General features: G+C 34.6%; 1 pseudogene; it reads right to left on the reverse strand.

Moving 5' to 3' along the window:
- Nucleotides 1-8,092: 8,092 nt before the first annotated feature.
- LOC122276758 lies at nucleotides 8,093-12,130 on the reverse strand (annotated as a pseudogene).
- Nucleotides 12,131-18,029: the final 5,899 nt, after the last annotated feature.

Here is an 18,029-nt window from a genome sequence, read left to right on the forward strand (position 1 = left end):
TTAATCAGTAAATCAACAAGAAATAAGAAAAGATTAAAGAAATCAGAAATACACACAGAGATTACGTGGTTTGGCCCTAATGGCCTACATCCATGGCAGGAACAGCCTCAGAGATCATTTTATTGATGAACCTTCAAAGCCAATATCTCAATATACAATATTGAACCAATATCGAGCCAAAACAAGCTACAAGAAATGGCTTTCTTATTCCCTCGTTAAAACCATACCTCTCTTTCTCTCAAACTCACCAAAATCCTTCTGAAATGGCAGAATGCACAAATGAATAACCCACCACAGCCCTAGCACAGGAACCTTACATATATATACATACCCAACAGATTACAACACGTGGCTAGATCAAATGGCTTTCCTTCACCTTTCATCTTTATATGAGATGCCACCGTTTAATACTTATGTGCCCTGCACATGTTCTCATCACTGCATATATAAGAGCTGCTGTTTATCGTCGAGTGTACCATTTATTTGCTGTATATACATCAGTTGGTATAACATAGTGATTGTAAAATAATTTACACACATGACCAATGTTCACAATATTATATAAAGATTGGGACGCGTTATTCACCTTTTAAGGTTAGGTTTGACTAGAGATACATAAATAATAATAATAAAATATTAAATAATAATAATAAAAAATAATAAAATATTAAATAATACTTCATCCCATACAAATCCTTAAGTTTAGGTTCCCATGAGCCAGACCCACCTAAAATCTTTTTATAAACAAGATTCTAATATTTTAAAATATAAGTAAATATTAATAAAATAATTTGGGTTAAAATTTTTTATTAAAATTTAAAAAATATGAGTGAAAAAATTGAATAAAAATATTAAAAAATTAAAAAATCATTTGAATATTATTTTTTAATATTAATTTTATTTTAAAATTTTGAAAAAAATTGTATTGTTTTTTATATTTTGCTTGAGAGTTTGAAAAAATTGTAAATTAGGCAATGATTAGATGAAAAAGTTAAAAACTTGAAATTGAAACTATTTTTATGTCTAAATGATGTTTAAAAAGCAAATATTTAAAAATACTTGTGAAAAAATTTTTTACGATATATTTCTCAGCGCTTACTCGTAAACAAAATGACTCGTCAAAGTTTAATTTTTGATTTCCTTCTGATGAACTGATATTGATTGAAGTTGCAATCGATCACCATGCTCTATTCTTCAACATTAATTTGGTAGCCAAATTACATTTGCAATCAAAATTATCATGGAGCATATATATTTTTAATTAAAGTAAACAAGATTAAGTTGGCATGCATGCATGACAGAAGCCCAGCCCCCACTTATTCATGCTCAACACCATGCGCATAACTGTTAAGTTTCAGATGAAGCTAAGAAAATGGAACTTGGGATGAAGCAGAGAAACTTAGAAACTGAGAAAAATATCATGTATTGACTAAATGAATTAATTACAAATAGAACTCTGTATTTATATAAGTACAAGAAGGAAATAAACTAACTAACTAACTAACTAACTCTCTTCTTCTTTCATTTTAACACGTGCTGCTTTAGACTTCAATTCCATTTGTTCAATCTTGGATGTTATACTCCAACACCCCCCCTCTAGATGAACATGGATATTAATGATATTCATCTTGTGTAAAATATGGTGAAATGAGAGAGAACCAAGGGGTTTTGTCAATATATCTGCCAACTGCAATCTTGAAAGAATGTGAAATAACTTGATGACTTTTTGCTGCAGTTTTTCTCAGATAAGATGACAGTCTATTTCTATGTGTTTTGTCCTCTCATGCTGAACATGATTGGTTGCTATGGATAAGGCTGCTTTGCTCTCTGTATAAAGCATAGTTGGTTGAGAGTGATTAATGCCCAAGTCTTGCAAGGTATAAAGAAGCCATTGGATTTCACATGTTGTTGATGCAATGGCCCTATATTATGCCTCTGCAGATGACCTACTTAGTGTTGCATGCTTCTTACTTTTCCATGAAACAGTGAGTTGCCTAGAAAAATAGCAAACCCTGTTACACTTTTTCGAGTGTCAATGCACCCTGCCCAATCACTATCTGAAAAGGCCTTCAATTACAATTCTGATGATGAGGAAAAAAATAATCTTTGTCCTTGTGTTGCCTTCAGATATATAAGAATTCTAGTGGCTTCTTGATAATGATTGATTGCTAGCTTGGCAAGGAACTGGCTTAAAACTTGAACTGAATAGGCAAGATCAGGTTTGGTGAGGGTTAAGTATAGCAATTGTCCAACCATTCTTCTGTAAGCTAGTGGATCATCATACAAGGCAGAATCTGTTCCAGTGAGCTTAAGGTTGGATTCCATTGGAAATGCAGCAGGCTTGGTAGCAAGTACCCTAGTATCTTGAAGTATATCAAGAGCATATTTCTTTTGACATATTGAGATGCCATTCTTGGACCTTGCCACTTCCAAGCTGAGGAAATATTTGAGTTCTCCCAAGTCTTTAATTGTGAACTTGTTATGTAAAAAATCTTTGAGCAATTGAATTTCAATCAAACTGTCACTAGCCAATAGAACATCAACCACATAAACCAGTATAGCTATGAAAGATGATTCAGACCTCTTGATGAACAAAGAAGAATCTGAATTACCTTGGACAAAACCATATTGAAGCAAGGCCCTTTACAGTTTTTCAAACCATTGTCTACTAGCTTGTTTTAAACCATAAAGACTCTTAAGAAGTTTGCAAACTTTGTTTTCTCCCTTTTGAGCCATACCAGGAGGTAATTCCATATCAACTTTCTCATGTAAGTAACCACGTAAAAAAGCATTATTGACATCTAGTTGGTGAAGATGCCAATTTCTAATGGCAGCTATGGCTAGGATCAACTGAATGGAATTAACCTTTGCTACTGGAGAAACAGTGTCAAAAAAATCCAATCCCTCTTGTTGATTGTAGCCTTTAGCTACCAACCTAGCCTTGTGTCTCTCTATAGTACCATCTACTCTATATTTAATTCGAAATACCCACTTGCAACCTATGGTATGTTTGTGTTTAGGAAGAGTAGCAAGTTCCCAAGTCTTATGTAACTCTAAGGCATTTATTTCTTTTTGCATAGCAACTTGCCATTCAGGTATTTGGACAGATTGTTTTAAAGTTTTGGGTTCTTGGGAGGCTGAAATTGATGCTAAAAAAGCTCTATGACATGAAGACAGTCTACTTGTAGATATAAAGTCAGAGATGGGATAGAGAATACCTTTGTTAAAAGAACAAGCAGCATGAGGAGATGAAGAATTTGCATGTATAACATTTTGGACAGAACCACAAAAATAATCCTGCAAGTATATAGGTGCTTGTTTAATTCTTGAGGATCTTCTAAGCTGCTGAGAATGCTCAACATTTTGAGGATGTTGATCACCAGAGGATTCAGTATTTACAGTTGATTCAATAGAAGAAAAAGTTTGGTTCTGGCATAGCATTTGGACCATTTGGTTCAATCTGTGTTTCAGTGCTTGGCATTTGTTCAATTGGTGGATTTGATTCATTAGAAGATGGATTTGAGGGAGTTTCAAAAAAAAAGAAAGAAAATTCTAAAGCAGAAGTATTTGGTGGAAATAAAAAGGAATTAGCTTCAAAATTAGGCGGGAGGGCTTTGAAAGGAAAATTGCTTTCATAGAATATTACATTTCTTGAAATGAATATTCTGTTTGTGTTTAGATCTAGCAATTTGTATCCTTTGATATCAGGGGGATATCCTAAGAATAAGCACTTTGAAGCTCTTGAATCAAATTTATGCCTGTGATTTAAAAGTGTTGATGCAAAGCAAAGACATCCGAATACTTTGAGGTGAGAAAGATTAGGAGCTTTATGGAAGAGCATTTCAAAAGGTGTTTTATTTTTAAGGAGAGGAGTAGGTATTCTGTTTATGATGTGTGCTGCTATCAACACACAATCACTCCAAAAACTTAAAGGGATGTTTGCTTGAAACATTAGAGCTCGAGCAGTGTTTAGTAGGTGTTGATGTTTTCTCTCCACAACACCATTTTGTTGTGGAGTTTCCACACAACTCCTTTGGTGTAATATGACATTATCATGATAGAATTGAGGAAGAAGAAATTCAGACCCATTGTCTGACCTGAGAATTTTGACAGAAACATTAAATTGTGTTTCCACCATTTTACAGAACATTTTTAAGATGGAGCAAACTTCAGATTATGCCTTGAGCATATATACCCAAACACAACGTGTGAAATCATCAACTATTGTAAGGAAAAATCTTAAGTCAGAATAAGAGACAACACCAAGAGGGCCCCATTTGTCACAATGTATCAAATCAAACATATTATTTGAATTTGTCTGAGAAACAGGGAAAGAAAGCTTTCTTTGCTTTGCAAAATGACATGTATCACAAACATTATTTGAATCAAGAAATATGAAAGGTTCTAATTTTCTACGAAAAGGTAATCTAGAAGCAGAAACATGACCTAATCTGTTCTGCCAGATATCTAAATGGTGTTGGGTAATAGCTGAAGCAAAAGGTAAAAAATGAAACTTATTCTTGGTGCAAGCAGTAACTTGTTTGAAGTGGTAAAGTCCATGTTTTTCATGAGCAATCTCAATCATTCTCTTTGCTGATTTGTCTTGTAAAAGGCAATAAGAGTTAAAGAAATAGACAAAGATATTAGTATCTTTGGTTAGTTTTGAAATAGAAAGCAAATTGAAGGAAAAGCTAGGAACACATAACACATTATTTAAAGATAATGTGTCAGAAAGGCAAATGGTACCAGTGTAATTGGCAAAAACTGACTGACCATTAGGTAGGTTAATGAGAGTATTAATGGGCTTAGGTGTAAAAGAATACAGAAGAGGTGAATAGATCATATGATCTGTTGCACCAGTGTCTAATATCCATGAAATTTCATGCTCTAGGATTGAAGAAACAGAAAAACAAGACGAGGTTAGAGGGTTTACCAGAGAAGTGAGAAGTAGCAAGATTCACAACTGGTGTGGGATTTGTTTGAGTAGGTAGAGTATTCGAATTAGCAAGTGCTAGAAGTTTGGTAAATTCCTCATAAGTTAAAGAAAACTTTTGGTTCTCATTACTATTGGAAATGTAGACCTCTTCATTGGAAATAGTTGCATTTGTAGTAGGTGAATGGCACTTTCCTTTAGGTCCAGTCCAACCAGAGGGATAGCCATGCAACTGGAAACATTTCTCCACAGTGTGTCCATTGTACCCACAATGAGTACAATATAAAGAGGATCTCTTTGGCTTGTCTTTCGAGAATTTAGGCTGGTAATTAGTTTGCTTGACCAACAAAGTATGAGTTTCATGCTCAACAAAGTTATGCAATTATCGTTGACTCTCATCCTGAATCAGCAAGGAAAATACCTTTGTCATGCTAGGCAATGGAGAACACAGAAGTAATTGACTCCTTATTGAAGCATAAAAGTCATTTAAACCAACTAAAAATTTTAAGACATAGTCAGACTGTTGTCTCATTAGCAAAAAATCAAATAGATTGCAGGTGCATGAAGCCATCTTCCCACAGCTACAAGTTGGAAATGGTCTATAATTAAGATATTCATCCCATAGTGTCTTGAATGAACTGAAGTACTCAGTAATCGTTAAAGAACCTTGAGCAATGGAACTTAGAGATTTTTCAAGATGAAAAACTCTAGGACCATCACTTCTCAAATATCTGGTCTTCAATTCAATCCATAAATTGACAGCAGAGGCAACATAAAGTAGACTATTTCATATTTCTTTTGATATAGAGTTCATGAGCCAAGAAAGTACCAAATTATTGGCTCGCAATCAAGCAGTGTGAAGAACACATTAATCAGCAGGAGGAGCAAGAATTGATCCATCAATAAATATAACTTTGTTCTTAACAGTTAACGCAATGGCAATCAATCGACTCCTTGCGATGTAATTATCACCAGCAAAGATTTCCAAAACAAGCAGCACACCAGGATTATCACTTGGATGCAAATAGTATGGACTAGAAGTCCGAAGGATTTTGAAGAAGATGAGAGGAATGAACAAAAACATCATCATCAAAAGAACTCATTTCTGGAAATTTTCAAGAAATGCAAGAGAAAATTTCTGGAGATTACAAAGATTTCGGAGCAAAAAAACTTTGTAATCGTAGCAAGAAGTGGAAGTTGCAGAAGCAAAATTGTTCTCAATCTGATACCATGTTAAAGTTCAGTTGAAGCTAAGAAAATGGAACTCGGGATGAAGCAGAGAGACTTAGAAATTGAGAAAAATATCATGTATTGACTAAATTAATTAATTACAAATAGAACTCTGTATTTATATAACTACAAGAAGGAAATAAACTAACTAACTAACTCTCTTCTTCTTTCATTTTAACACATGCTACTTTAGACTTCAATTCCATTTGTTCAATCTTGGATGCTATACTCCAAAAATAACATACCCCAAACATACAGAAGGGACGTTTGAACTCATGATCATGTTCGACCTACACCATTTCGAACCATTGACCATAATTTTCTTCAGTTCATATTCTACAAGCAAAAGATCCCTCAAGTTGGATGTATATATGTAACTATCGAGGGTGTAGTTCCGTAATGGATGCTTCATTGACTGACAACGGTATTGATGCGCTTGTGGATTGACCTGATTCCAGAACCTTTGTTGGCATGTCTGTTTTACTGCGAAGGAAAAATGCAGGCTGCTGAGGTGCTTGCAGTGTAACAGAGTGGCTATTGAGTGTGAGAACTATTGACGCCATGGAGGGTCTGTCCGCTGGATCTTCCTGAACACATAATAACCAAATATGGATACACCTCATGACTCCGTCTCTTGAATTAGAATCTCCCAAAATTGGATCCAACAATTCCATGGGGCATACCATCCCTCCAATGTATCCATGCCTGCATCAGTTTTTGTTATAATGTAGTGCAAAGATGATACTAAAGAAAAGGAAAAAAAAAATTACAATTAGTTCAAACTCACATCGCTCAAGAGGTCCTCAACACCATCTGATTCATAGAAAGTATTGTTCTTCTTGCCACTGATAATTTCTAGAATCAAGACACCAAAACTATAAACATCTGACTTCATAGAAAATTCTCCATGCATTGCATACTCTGGAAACATGTAGCCACTACAAACCAGGACCAAATATACGGTTGTGTTAAAAGACAACGAGAGTTCTTTTAACATCACTCTCATAATACTATTTATTATGGTTTTAACGAATGATCTGCTTTTTACCTATGTTGTTAGATTTAAGCGATATATATATATATATATATATATATATATGTTGGGAAAAACAATGAATTTACTTATAGTTCTGATCATGAAAAACAAAAGAAAAGGTTCGGAGTTTACTATGTTCCAACAACCCTACTTGTGTTTCCGGGAGGATATCCCTTCCCCCTAGGTCGCAGGTATGGCCCTTGGGCCCCCAAGCCTGGGTATATAAGGACCCTCGGGTCCTCAGGTAAAGGGATCAAAACCCAAATCCTCTCAATTAAGCATCCTTATCTGCTACACACTTTATTTCACTACACACTAAGGAGTTATCACTAACTTAGGCATTGGAGGCCTCACGGGCCCCCCCAGGGCCACCCCATCTCTGCCTTTTCTTCGTCATCGCTGGCCCCAGACTGCTGAGAGCCTGACCCTTAAGTGTACAAAACATGCCGTCAACAAGTGGAACTTACAAAAATGGTTGAAGAAAACAAAAATTGAACGCATTATAACTGGCATTTAGCCATAATTATGTTAAAAAATTAACTTAAAAACTTGAAAATATTCATTAATTATACTGTAAATCTTATGTATATATTTCACAATCAAGCAACTTTGCCTAGCATGATTTTGACCTATAATTTATGTAGATGTATTTACTTTAAAGTTTCTAGTTTAATTTATTCATATTGTGAAAAAAAAAATTTACAATATATTTCATTAATTATCTAATAAGTTGCCATGAAAGAAAAATAAATAAATTTATGTATTCTCTCCTTACTCCTAAACAAAATTACTCTTTGAACTTTAAGTTTTGAATTCCTTTGGATAAACTGATACTCATTGAAGTTGCAATCGATCGCCATGCTCTATTCTTCAACATCCATTTGCACAGTAGGTAGCCATATTAAATGTGCAATCAAATTATCATAGACCACATATATATACATACATATATATATATATATAAATTAAAGTAAACAAGATTAAGTTGGCAAGCATGCATGACAGAAGCCCACCCCCCACTTATTCATGCTCAACGCCATGGATGACTAATTAGCATAGCATACATACCCCAAACATACAAAAGGGTTTGGACTCATGATCATGTTCGACCTACACCACTTGGAACCATTGAACGTAATTTTCTTCAGTTCCTATTCCACAAGCAAAAGATCCCTAAACTCGGATGTATATATATAACTATCGAGGGTGTAGTTCAGTAATGGATGCTTCATTGACTGACATTAGTGGTATTGATGCGGTCGTGGATTGACCAGATTCCAGAACCTTTGTTGGCATGTCTGTTTTACTGCGAAGGAAAAATGCAGGCTGCTGAGGTGCTTGCAGTGTAACAGAGTGGCTATCGAGTGTGAGAACTATTGACGCCATGGAGGGTCTGTCCGCCGGATCTTCCTGAACACATAATAACCCAATATGGATACACCTCATGACTTCGTCTCTTGCATAAGAATCTCCCAAAACTGGATCCAACAATTCCATGGGCGTACCATCCCTCCAATGTATCCATGCCTGCATCAGTTTTTGTTATAATGCAGTGCAAAGATGATATTAAAGAAAAGGAAAAAAATTACAATTAGTTCAAACTCACATAGCTCAAGAGGTCCTCAGCACCTCCTGATTCATAGAAAGTACTGTTCTTCTTGCCACTGATAATTTCTAGAATCAAGACACCAAAACTATAAACATCTGACTTCACAGAAAATTCTCCATGCATTGCATACTCTGGAGACATGTAGCCACTGCAAACCAGCACCAAAAATACGGTTCTGTTAAAAGACAACTACAGTTCTTTTAACCTTACTCCAATAATACTATTTATTATGGTTTTAACGAATGATCCACTTTTTACCTACATTGTTAGATTTATGCGATATATATATATGTTGGGAAAAACAATGAATTTACATGTAGCTCTGATTATGAAAAACAAAAGAAAAGGTTCACAGCTTACTATGTTCCAACAACCCTACTTGTGTTTCCCTGCGTTGGTCAACTCCAAAAATCCTCGCCATGCCAAAATCTCAGATTTTTGGATTCATGTTGGCATCTAACAAGATGTTGCTGACTTTGAGATCACGATGTATAATTTTGAGTCAAGAATCTTCATGAAGATATTGAATTCCTCGAGCAATTCCATCTATTATCTTGTAACGCTTGGACCAATCTAGCTGTCTTTGTCTTATAGGGTCTATAAGTTCATCAGAAAAATTACTCGTGTTAGAGTATTGGCATTGGTTTAGCCAAATTCATCTTCAAATTTGGTCAATATCAACACTTATTAGCATTTACCTATTTCATCTAAATTTAATCCCCACATTGGATTAGCCATTTATTCTCTATATAACAATAAAATATTATTCAATTAATAATTTTTTTATTTAATTTATATCTTTCAGAAGATACAATTTAATCAACATGTCACGAGAACATTTGACATATGCACGTACGGTTGGGCATACCATATAGGAAATTGTCTCAGACTTTTGTTGGGTATGAATTCATAGACGAGTACCTTTTCTTCTCCTTCGATGCAAAATCCCAATTACCTCGCTAAGTTTCTGTGTTGAAGCTTAGCTACCAATACAACCTCATTCTTAAGTTGTTCTGCACCTTGTCCAGATCTTTTTGAAAGCCTCTCCACAGCTATTTCTTGTCCATTAGAAAGTGTACCCTGAAAATGTTGAACGGTCAATCTTTACAACAATTTACTTTGCGCAATTTATAGAATACCAATAAAAAAAATGTGAACTCCAAATCGCTCATAGTTGCAAGAGTTTAATTTACTATACTTGATGAAGTATTATCCTGACAAAGTGACAATGGTGTTACTGAAAAGAAAGAAACCAAGCAATGTAAAGCAATTCCATACCTTGTAAAACCACACCAAATCCACCTTCACCTAGCTTGCTGTTGTCGGAGCATTTGTTCGTCGCAGCTTCAATTGTTCTAAAATCAAATTGCAAGGACTCTACGGTGTTAATATCATTTAAAGCTACCAATGCAAACAATAAACGTAAGAGATTGAAATTCAAAGAGCAGCATGTAAAATTACAAACAGGAAAACATAGAAGCTGATCATAGCTAAGAAACAGATAAATATATATATATTTACCATTGTGTCCTTTTCCTGCATCGAACTTCTTTCTACGTCTCCTAATTGGGAAACAGCAGCCCACAATGAATTTCAATGGCGACTATCGTGGCTTTTGAGATTTTTCTTTTTCCTGCATAAAGTTATAAACACTAGCTGGGAGTCTTGGTGAATGAGCATGTGGGCCGGACTGCTCCAGACCATCAAGCACAAACAAACACAAACACAAAAGAGGAAAGCACTTTAGTTGAAAAAAAAAATATTTTTAACTAATTATGAATTTAACCCATAATACTAACTTTTTGTAGCAAAAAACCATCAATTTTTATATTTACATAATTTAATACAATATATTTTGAGACCCTATTAGCCAGACACCTCATTAAATTTACATTTATAAAATCCAATAAAAATACTCTTAGTGCTTAGACTTTACGTAAATAACGAGGGTAGCTTCCTCCTAAAAAATTAGGCCAAAATAAAAAAGTGATACAATACTTCCAAGTTTTCGTTTCATCCGTAAAATAAAATGCAATGATTTTTAATAAAATTAAAAAGTTGAATAAAATATTATTTTAAAATTTTAAAAAAATTAAATTACTTTTTATATAAAAAGTTTTAAAAAATTATAATATTAAAATAAAATAAGATGAAATCGAATGAATTAGATAATTTTGACACCCAAACGGCCCAAAAAATGCAGCGTCGACGCCGTCGAGCGAATTGTAGACTACTAGACATCCCTCAGCTTAATAATAATAATAATAATAATAATAATAATAATAGGAGAATGAAAAGCAGCCGAACGGGTTCTCTAATTTACCTTTTGATTCAGGCGCAGAGCCCGTAGGTGGAGGCGGAGATGCAGGCCCTGGCGCAGGAGGGGGCGCCGTCGATCCATCCGTGTAAAATTGGTACAATTCGTACCTAACGTTACAACTAGGAAACAGAACCCTTCCCACTTGCTTCCCATCACAACATATCGGAAGACGGCTGATAGCTATCTGGAGACACCGGTTGCAATCGGCGCTAGACAGGTCCGGCGTCCACTGTAAAAGGTTGTACAGTCTTTGAAACTCGGTAAATTTCGTTTGATTGGTTCCAAATTTTTTTACACCGATTGGAAATTTCGAGGCCCCGACTTGTTAAGTCAGTCATCGTCGTGTTCACCAGCCGGTTAAATCGGTCCTGCTCCGTAATGTTCTGCGTGTTCAACAGATAAACTCCAGGCCATACAGTCACGTTGGAGAAGATAGACTCGTTGGAGTAGCGAATCATGCACTCGTCGTACCAAATAACCGCAGCCTTTTCCTTGGAACACTTAGTGGCGAGCTCTTTGTGACGTTGGAGGAGAGGGAAGAGAGGAGGGAGTTGAGACTGGAATTGTAGAGGCTATTTTGGGAGAAGGTAGTGTTTCGACAGAAGTGGTAGAGAGGAACTGGGTCGGCGGCATGTGTGGTCAGGTTGAGGGAGCCAAGCATGAGAATTAACACGACGGAAAGAAAGAAAGGATTGAAGGGAAGCATTTTGATGAAAGAATCTCTTCCACTCTGAAGTTGTGCAAAATTTGTAGTACTAATTGTGTAATCAAACAGGAAACAGAATAGATATAAGCCAAAGCCTGGAATAGAGCGGTGAAAACGCAGGGCATTTGCCGTCGGGAATTGGGGCCTTGTTAATCCAAGTCAACCGAGCTGGTGCAGGACAAGACAACCTTTATGTCTCTCTCTCTTCGTAGCAAAGGAGATCAGGTGGAATCAGAAAATAAAAATAAGATATCGTGGGATAGGAGATAAGATATCGTTGATAGATGGATCATGGATGGATGGGCGTTAGAAAGTTTGTTATAGAATCAGTTAGGTTTGAACGGTGAGATGATGTTAAATATTTTATAAAAAGTAAAATAATAAATAATACGCCGTAACCAAATTACCAAGCCCAAAAAGATTTAAGCGTGATTCGGATTGGAAAATGGTATGGTATTATCTCATTTTATTATTATAATTTTATTAAATTTTTAATATAAAATATCATAATAATTTAATTTTTTATTATTTTAAAATTATAATAATAATACTTTATTTTATTTTTATTTTTTATCTAAAACTATTTCATTTAATCACTACTCTAAATCAAAACCTAAGTATTTTCTTAGAGATAGACAAAAACGTTTAGGACCGTGTCATGTCCACTGCTCTTAACTGCCATTAGAGCTACCGTTAGGTATGAGTGAGGTTTTTTTAAGTGTGTTTTTTAAATATATTTTTAATTTTTTAATATTATTAGAAAATACTTATTTAATTATGAAATTAAAAAAATTAAAAAATGTGGGCGGCACTCAATCATTTTCCGAACATTTATGGAGCGGGTAGTGATAGGCTTACTATTTACTAATTATCAAGTATTAGAAATTTTTTATTTTTTATCATTTTTTTAAGTATTTTTTTAACATCCTTAACAATTCAGAAAAAATTTAAAAAGTATATAATTTTATTAATATTCACTTCTTTAACTATTAAGTAAAATAATTTTTTTTTTTTAAAAATCAAATATAAAAAAAAAAATAGTGAATAAGTAGTAAAAAAGTAATAACCCTACTTACCATGAATTCCCGTAAGAGGAATGCTATAGAGCAGCCACTGTAGTAGTGTACACATCGCACACCCTACGTGGCTGCTGCTATTTTTTTTTTAGTCAAAACGTGCATTTTGATTTGGACGTCAGTTCATTTGGTTTTCCTCTTTCACATTCGAATTTGTCCCGTGACTCGGGAAAGACCTGCTCCCTCGCCCGCGTCGTGCACCACCTTCCTCTGCCCAGTGCCACCTAGCGACGCCGTCTCTCTGTCCAGCGACGCCAAGCGACGTTCCTCCTTCTGCACAGCACTACCACTCCCTGAGTGCGACTCCGACGGAGCAAATGAGATTAACATCTCGCGAAGATCCCCCTCCTCCATCGCCAATCAACCTGCAACGCTTTTGACCTCTGGTGAGTGCCACCACGCGACACCGTTCTTCTCTTCAACACCACCCCGAGAAGCTCATCCGTGTGCCCAGCGCCGCCCCTCCCACGAGCTCATTTAACGTAAAATTAGTGACATTGCTCCGCTCCGGTCGAGCTCTGTTTCGCCGCCGCCCCTGCTCAGGTTTGTAGGAAACATTTAAATGACCAATTTTCCGTCTTGATTACGTTCTTCTTGTGTACTGAGAGAGGTGAGCTTTGGGTTTTTTGAGATAGGTATTGTGGCTTAGGGCATGGAGGAAAAACAATGCTTTCTGCATAAGACCTCTGCTTTTGACCTCTGTTTTTACAAAGTGAATTCCTTTCTGTTGATTATAGTTTACTTGTTTCTTGATTGTTTTTCAGCTTGGGAATTCTTGATTGTTTCTCAGTTGCAGCTTCTTGACGTTGTTGATAGGTGTTGAACCCAAGGTTTCAAGTTTTGTGTAATTATATATCTACACATGGATTTTGATGATAACAAATGAATTTAAAGAATAAAGGAGTCTCAAACTCAAGTTGTCCACACAATGGAGTCAAGCACATCAAGGAAATAAGCATGAGCAAGAAGGGAACAAGTTCACATTAAAGTCATAGAGTAATGTTGTAAATCTCTTAAATTCGAAATTAGGATTAAGGCTCAAAATTAATATTTTATCATAAAACATTAAAATACATTTTCAACATGTGCATGAATATTTTGAAAATTAAATTTGAAAATTTTGAAAGATAATTGATTGTCATCTTTCACATGTGCATATCTTGATTAAAGGGTTGAACTTTGAAAATATTAAAGATGATTGATTGTCATCTTTCACATGTGCATGTTTTATTTGAATATTTTCAAAAGTGATTGATGTTTTTTTAGACTTATGCAAAAGGTAGATGTTTTTGTTTGAAATATTTGAAAAGTAAAGTGTGCTCCTTTTGTCATATGCAAAAAGTAAAAGATTAGGTTTGAAATATTTGAAAAGTAAAGTGTGCTCCTTTTGTCATATGCCAAAAGTAAAAGATTAGGTTTGAAGTTTTTGAAAAATAAATGATGTTGTCTTTGACAATTGAAAAAGAAGGGCCTTTTATTTGAATTTTTTGAAAAAGTTAATGATGTTGTGTTTGACATGTGAATCTTTTTAAATTTGAATATGAAGTCTTATATGCCTATAAATAGATCATTTGAGAGCTTCACATTTACATCATCCAGAGCATACAACATTCATTCAAAACTTTCATTCTCTCTTCTCTAAGGATTGAGCCTTAATTCTTGTTCATTTTGAGAGATATAGTTTGCGCTGTATTGTTCTTATTTCACTCATTGAGGAGTGTTTTCTGATAACCTACCCACTATCAGCTCTTGTATCAGAAAAAGGGTGTGTATAACCCTTGTGCGTGTAGAAAGTATTCTACACGGGGAATAGTTGAATCACCACGTGTAAGGTGATTGCAAGTGTAGAGGGTGTTCTACACGGATCCTTTGTAGCGGTGTTGTTCAAAGGTGTAATAGGTTTCTATCTCCACCTGAAGGAGATTGAATAGTGAATTCGGGAATCCTCAAGGGGTAGCTTGAGGCGAGGACGTAGGCAGTGGGGCCGAACCTCGTTAACATACTGAGTTTGCTTCTCTCTTACCCTTACTCTTTATATTTATTGCTATTTCATATTTTGTTTATATTTTATATTATATATTTGATTTATAATTGTTATTTTTTTAATACAACTCAATTCACCCCCCCTCTTGTGTTAGTCATCTGGGCAACAATTGGTATCAGAGCTAAGAGCTCTATTATAAGATTAATTATCTTTTGAGTTAAGATCTTATGGCTAACATTTCAGCTTCATTTGGTGAAGGTCAATCTAGCAGTCGGCCTCCACTCTTTTGTGGAGATAATTACTCATTCTGGAAAGTTAGAATGAGAATATTCTTTCAGGCTCAAGGTCGAGAAATCTGAAAATGTATTGTAAATGGACCTTATATTCCAACAAAAGTGGTTGATGGAGTAAAGGTCAAAAAGGAAGAATAAGAGTTTGATCGTGAAGACGATAGACTTTATACTTTGAATTTAACTGCTATGAATTTATTATTTAATGCTCTCAATGGAAATGAGTTTAATAGAATAATGACTTGTGCTATGGCAAAAGAAATTTGGGATAACTTGGAAGTTACTTATGAAGGAACTTCGCAAGTCAAAGAATCAAAAATTTATATTTTTACTCATGAATATGAAATGTTTAAGATGAATGATGATGAATCTATTTCTAGTATGCACACTCGTTTTACTAGCATCATAAACAGCTTGACAGCTCTTGGCAAAGTTTATTCCAAGGTGGAGATAGTAAGAAAAATTCTCAACTCTCTACCAAAACGCTGGGAATCAAAAGTGAGAGCGATTCTTGAAGCTAGAGACCTCAAGAAGCTCGAAGTGAATGAACTCATCGGGTCACTTATCACCCATGAGTACACATTGAAAAGAGGAGAAGAAGAAGGAAAGCCAAAGAAGAGCTTGGCACTAAAAGCTGTTCCTCATGAAAGTGAAAGCGATGACGATGAGGAAAATGAAGACAAAGATGAAGAAGTTGCGATGATAACAAGAAGAATTCAGAGGTTCTTAAAGAAAAATAAAACTCCTCCGAGGAAATCCTTCAAAAAGTTTTCTAAGAAAGATTCAGGTAAAAATGACACCTTAATTTGTTATAAATGCAATAAGCCTGATCATATCAAGTCAGATTGTCCTCTGCTAAAGAAAGATCGAAACAAGGGCAAGAAAACAATGAAAGTTACATGGGATGATGATTCAAGTAGCTCAGATAGTGAAGCAAGCAATGGAGAATTAGCAAATCTTTGTCTTATGGCTAAAGATGACATTGAGGTAACAAATCTTGATAATATTGAAGATCTTTCATATGAAGAATTACAAAATGTTTTAGAAGAGGTTTATGAGGAATTTGAAAAATTGGGTATCAAATATACTGCTTTGAAAAAGAAAAATTCTTCTTTAACAAACGAAATTGATATTTTAAGAAAAGAAAGTATCATTTTGAAAGATGAAAATCTTGAGTTGAATAAGAAGAAAACCGATTTAGAAAATATTGTTGAAAACTTTACGAATGGAAAAAGAAATTTTGAAAAACTTCTTGGTAGTCAAAGATGTGTTTTTGACAAGGCAGGTTTGGGATATATACCAAAACAAAAATACAAACCTTATAAAAATTTCTTTGATAATCCTTCTACATCAAAGACCAATATTCAAAATTCTTTTCATAAAAATAATTTTGTCAAAAAAAGATATTATTATAATCATTCAAGTTCTTCATATATGTCACATGCTATTTGCAATTTCTGTAATAGAAAATGGTCATAATTATCATACTTGTCCTATTAGAAGAAATCATACAATGACTATTAGGGCCATATGGGTACCTAAAAATCTTGTTTCTTCTAATACTAATAAATAAAGGACCCAAAGAACTTGGGTACCAAGAAAAATCATTTTAATTGTTTTTATAGGTATGCATGAAGTCATCCACAAGCAAAAACAAGTGGTTTTTAGATAGTGGATGTTCAAGACACATGACGGGAGACAAGACTAAATTCTTTGATCTTAGATCTAAAGAAGAAGGACACGTGACATTTGGAGACAACTCGAAAGGGAAGATCGTGGGAATAGGTAAAATTGGTAATGAATCTTCTCTCATAATTGAAGATGTTCTACTTGTTGAAGGTCTAAAACATAATCTTTTGAGCATAAGTCAATTATGTGATAAAGGATTTACAGTTACTTTCAAAATGGATAAGTGCATTATTTTGAATGATCATGATTGTAATATTTGTTTTATTGCTTTTAGAAACAATAATGTTTATACAATCGATTTTGAAGAAATTACCTCACAAGATGCTATTTGCTTTTCAGTTCAAAATGAAACTAGTTGGCTATGGCATAGAAGATTAGGTCATGCCAACATGGAACTTATTTCCAAACTTTCAAAAAATGATCTTGTGAGAGGTTTACCAAAAACATTTTTTCTTAAAGACAAAATTTGTGATGCATGCCAATTTGGTAAATGATTGAGCCGAAATATTGCATGTTTTAGTTATTTAAAACCAATATATTTTAAATTCTTCATGACATTATTATTGGTTTTAGATGGAAAAATAGTTAATAAGCATAAATACGAGTTGTGATTTTTAATAGATTAATATCATGTTTATGCTTAATTTTATAACTATGATTTAATGGGACAATATTTCCTCACATATATAGTTCATTTGTGATCATTTATTTTCCTTTTAATTTTGAGTGTTATTTCTATTTTCAGTTCAAATAAAATTCAAATAATCCAATTGCAAAAGTGAAGGAAATAGAGCTGGACGTATACGGAAATTCACATCTTCACATCTCTTGGATCACGTGGTTTCAACATTTCGGTGCTGTGCAGTTAAAGTGGACGTATGGGTGACTTGTGGAGAAATGAATTAATTTTTATTAGAAATGAAGATAGGTGCCGTAAGGAGAGTGGGTGTTTGCTTTGGTGTTGTATTGAAAAGTATAATCCACTGATGTGTGAGGCATATATATATATATATATAAATATATAATGCTGGACAAAGAGATTAGGAAAGCATACGGGAAGAGCAAGTGGGGCTATTGATTTTTCTGAGGAGGACGACACATTGAGCACATGGGGGAAGACACGGAAAGTGGAAGTGTGTTAGCTAAGGGGCCCTCA

The sequence above is a fragment of the Carya illinoinensis genome, chromosome 9 (assembly GCF_018687715.1).
Source record: "Carya illinoinensis cultivar Pawnee chromosome 9, C.illinoinensisPawnee_v1, whole genome shotgun sequence".
Taxonomy (NCBI): domain Eukaryota; kingdom Viridiplantae; phylum Streptophyta; class Magnoliopsida; order Fagales; family Juglandaceae; genus Carya; species Carya illinoinensis.